The sequence below is a fragment of the Artemia sp. Qi Xiang Cuo genome, chromosome 15 (assembly GCF_049724085.1).
Source record: "Artemia sp. Qi Xiang Cuo chromosome 15, ASM4972408v1, whole genome shotgun sequence".
Classification (NCBI taxonomy): Eukaryota; Metazoa; Arthropoda; class Branchiopoda; order Anostraca; family Artemiidae; genus Artemia; species Artemia sp. Qi Xiang Cuo.
This window is the reverse complement of record NC_142808.1, coordinates 12,808,679-12,813,400: the sequence shown is the minus strand read 5'-3', so window position 1 is coordinate 12,813,400 and position 4,722 is coordinate 12,808,679. Positions and strand designations below refer to the sequence as shown.

Sequence of the window (4,722 nt, the reverse complement as noted above, 5' to 3'; positions counted from 1 at the left end):
GATTCATTCCCGTTTCTTTTTTTTGCCTTTCTTAACCATTTTTCATTTATTTTTCTTAAGATGGGCAAAGGCTCCTTCAAATATGCCTGAGTGTTGGACAAACTTAAAGCTGAGCGTGAGCGTGGTATCACAATTGACATCGCCCTTTGGAAAGTCGAAACTGCTAAGTACTATGTTACAATTATTGATGCTCCATGCCATCGTGATTTTATCAAGAACATGACTACTGGCACATCCCAGGTTGGTACAATTGTTTTTTCATAATCTATTGTTGTTTAGTGGATCAGTCAGTGACACGGTTTATATAATTAGGAGTATGTTTACCGCAGATGATTTCTGGCTCTTCATTCTCGGTGCGAACAAAAAGCTCCTCCCACTTATTTTTGCACTTATTGTCCACTTATTGGTGAGCCGGTCAAGTGGTTTTGTCAGTACTTGTTCTGTAGGTGATTATGCATAATGAAACCTCTCGGATGCCAGACCATTGTTTTTTATTTTATTTATATTTGCTGTCTAAGTGCATAACATGGCATTTGCCTAGTGACTCAAATCGCTTAACGTTTACTTACCTAATAGTTTTACTTATCAGCTAAAGCTTGTGATAGTTTTTTTTTTCGTTGTCTTGAAATTGTGTTTCTGGGGGACAATGATGTAACTTCAAATATTACAACTACAATCACTGAAATTTAGGGAAGAAAGATTATTTTAATTTATCTGAAGTATTTATGGAAGCTTGATGACCAGCTCAAGGTGATAATTAGTAACGGGTTAGACCCACCGATTTCCTTTATTATTGACTGCTTAAAGAGGGTCTTATGTTTTCAACGGTTCTAGATGTTTACCCCCCCCCCCGTGGAAATTAAGGCTTTCCAAATTTGAGCATTTTATTTGAGTTTTTTATTTCCGTAGGGGGGAACGAATTTTGGGTACTAAAATTCGAGAACACCAGTTTTTTTCGTTAGTTTTTCGTTGATTCAGAAATAAATTCGGGCTATAGCTTTGCATATTAAGGGGGGGGGGGGTGAAGTGCTATACGGCCATGAACAAAGGAAAATAATATAAACGAAAGGCAAAAATAACAAACTTTGATCAGCAATCATCATGAAACACTACATTAACCTAATAATAATACTTGAAACTTGGTCATTGAAAAAAAACTTACACTTGGAAAAAACACTTAAATTAAACATTACATTTACTTTATACTTTTTTTCTTTTTTTTTGTGGCCATACCTAGAAAGTATTGTTTTCCGACTTGAAACTGTCAAAATACTTTAACCCCCCCCCCCCCCTCAAGTGCAAACATATAGCCCAAATTATATATTTCCCATCTATTCTGTCACTTGTCTTTATCTTTTCTCATGCTAAGATACACTTGGTCTCAAAAAGTAAGTTATTAGTTCTCTATCTTTTGAGATATAAATAAGGAAATCTTGCTAATGCTTACTTTTTTGTAAAAGAACACTATTTTGAATCTAGTTGTCTTTTCTGATGAATTTTTTAGACGTGTTTTTTTGTACAATTTTTTTCCACTTTTGTGCTATTCAACCCTCTTCAATTATTGTGTAAGTCAGATGTCATTTCTAAGTAGACTACGATTTTTGTTTGATATTCTTGCCTATATTGTTGTAATTGTTGCAATTTGTATTTTTTATAGATTCATTCTACAAATAAGATAGTTTTCCTGAAGCTTTTGTAAAATCAAGTTATTTTGAAACTTCTGCAGCAGAAAATTTTAAAGGTCCAAGGAAGTTTTAGATTACGTTTTATTGTTGATAATAATGTTGACTAATAAGCTGCCTAAATAAAATTTTCAGTCGGGTAATGAAGTTCTATTGATAAAATTTACTTTGTATATAAACATTAACAGTAATTAATATTAATATTGAACAGGATTAATAGCATTAATTTGTGCGATGCTACATTAATTGGAAATTATTAATTTTAATTGATTGGAAATATTAATTTTCAGGCTGATTGTGCTGTCCTCATTGTTGCTGCTGGTGTTGTTGAATTCGAAGCCGGTATCTTTAAGAACGGTCAGACACGTGAACATGCTCTCTTTGCCCACACCCTTGGTGTCAAACAAATTATTGTTGGTGTTAACAAGATGGATTCTACTGAACCCCCTTTCAGTGAGGCTCGTTTTGAGGAAATCAAAAAGGAAGTCTCGGCTTACATCAAGAAAATTGGTTATAATCCAGCTGCTGTTGCTTTTGTACCAATCTCTGGATGGCATGGTGATAACATGCTGGAGGCCTCTGACCGGCTTCCATGGTACAAGGGATGGAACGTTGAACGTAAAGAGGGTAAAGCTGACGGTAAGACCCTTTTGGATGCTCTTGATGCAATCCTGCCTCCAAGTCGCCCAACTGAGAAGCCCCTTCGTCTTCCACTACAAGACGTTTACAAGATTGGAAGTATTGGAACAGTACCCGTGGGCCGAGTTGAAACTGGTATCATTAAGCCAGGTATGATAGTCACATTTGCCCCAGCCAACATAACCACTGAAGTCAAATCTGTCGAAATGCACCACGAATCCCTTGAACAGGCATCTCCAGGTGACAACGTTGGTTTCAATGTCAAAAACGTTTCTGTTAAAGAACTCCGTCGTGGCTACGTCCCCTCAGATTCAAAGAACAATCCGGCCAGAGGCTCTCAAGATTTCTTTGCTCAGGTATCTATTTTGCTTTTCTTTTTTTTTCTGTGCTTCAACTTTCTAGATTTTATTAAAATATTTATACTTTAGTGATTGGAGACACATTAAATTATCCTTTATACAAAAAGAATAGCCTAACGATAACCGCTTCAATAAGTGGTTTTTAATCTATATTTTTATTTCAGCTCCCTTAAAAATGTTAGTTAATATGGCGGCCTTCAAAATAAAACAAAAGCAGAAATTTTTTCAGGCAAATTCTTGCAAAGAAGATGAATATCAATTTTATGTGTCTTAATGAGACACATGAGCTGTGCTTGCCTTTTATCGAAAGTCTTATTGAATCTCGGCGTCAGTGACGAGGTTGCTACACAAAGCTTCTTTTGTACTACCAAATGATCACGATATTTTCAGCTCGTCCAGGAAATCCTATTTTGTATAAATAAGATGTTGCGAACGGCAGCAATCCTTAAAATTTGTTTCAGACTAAACATTAACCATTTTCTCTTTACTTATTAATTAAAATTCGTCATTTTCCTTGTCGATAAATAGATCCTGTATCCATACATATTTTGTAAATGAAGATCATAAAACAATTCTAAAAATTAGTTTCAAGTGTTCAGTAAATTCATTTTTGATTGCTTCAATTTTACCTTGGACAAATAAATTTATAGGTTCAAAATTGTCACTCATTTTTCTCCAAATTTGTCTCCCCTTATCCTATTTTTTATGAATGCTTTCACTATCTTTTTTAATCGATGGATGTATTTTGGCCCTTGCAAAAGTTTATTCAAAAAACTGAATTTTCTAGTATTTCCACCAAATATGTAAGTGGATTTGAGTCTTAGTTTGTGATTCCTCTTTAAGTTAAAGTACCTTCCAAATCACTGCACGAGATAGCCAGCATACTTCACAATAGCACTAAAGGAAGGTGTAAGTAGCTCTCATATCTTGAAACAGCTTTTCAAATAACCTAACTTTTAATTGGCTGTTTTTCTATGTAGTCTTCAACTCACGGTACGGTACTTTGTAAACACTCATTTTTTATACAAAAGAGTTGCTCTATGGAGTACGTGTTTGTTTAGAGAACATCGGATGTTTTCCCAGCGCAAATATTCAACAATGCGCCGTTTTCAATGAAAATGTTGATTACATTAGAAATTTCACTGAATGTGTGTGACAAGCGGATTTAGCGTGCTTCCCCAGGGGTATTATTCAATTTTATCAATTATTTTTATTACCTCCCTCCCCACCCTTCAAAACACTTCCTGTAAGCTTGCCAAATCAATTTTTCCCTTTTGTTTCGCTAATAAATGTTCCCATTTTTTACTGCTTACCCCTAGGATGTTCCAATGCATTATTTTGAAGTTTGTTTTATATCCATGGCCAAACTTATAGACATAGACATAGACATAGGTTTATTAAGATCGAACAGCGTAGCCATGGCTAATTTATGCCGTCTTTACAACAATATGAAAAAAAAAATACAAATAACACTATAAAAACACTAACACGTGAATTCAAATAACACTAAGTCTTGTTGTATGCTTCTACGAAAGAGGGGACAAACGTGTTTTTGTAGCGGTTGGTCCTGCAGACAGGGGGTTGTAGCTTCGACTGGGATCTGGTTCTTTGGTTAACAGGAGCATCAGGTGGGAGGATCAGTCTGTGATGGGGCGAAGATAGCAGTGACTTGCCGAGGGACATGATCAGTGATAATCGTCTGTCGCTGAGAGATTCAAGGTTCAGTTCTTGCAAGAGTTTGTTGTAGTCGTCACTTCCGTTACCAACGATTATGTTAACAGCTCGTTTCTGCAAAGATTCAAGGTCATCGCAAAGGTAGTGGGTGCTCTGGACAAAAGGTCCCCAGACAGCGACGGCGTATTCGAGTAGAGGTCTCACATACGTAATATAGGCATTTTTTAGGCTTTGAGTGTCGCAGCCAAACCTGCGCATCAGGACTAGGGTCTGAAGTGATGCATTGCCAGCCATAATAACGTTCTCCACGTGTTCGGTGAATGTGCAGTCCATCGATAATGTGACTCCGAGGATTTTTGCAGATGGAA

General features: G+C 36.2%; 1 pseudogene across 1 annotated transcript; it reads left to right on the top strand.

Annotated features, from left to right (window-relative positions):
* Positions 1-204: 204 nt before the first annotated feature.
* Positions 205-2,749, top strand: LOC148943342 (elongation factor 1-alpha pseudogene; annotated as a pseudogene). Its single transcript, XR_016142931.1, has 2 exons — positions 205-240; positions 1,973-2,749. The product of XR_016142931.1 is annotated as an elongation factor 1-alpha pseudogene (transcript).
* The last annotated feature ends 1,973 nt before the right edge of the window (positions 2,750-4,722 follow it).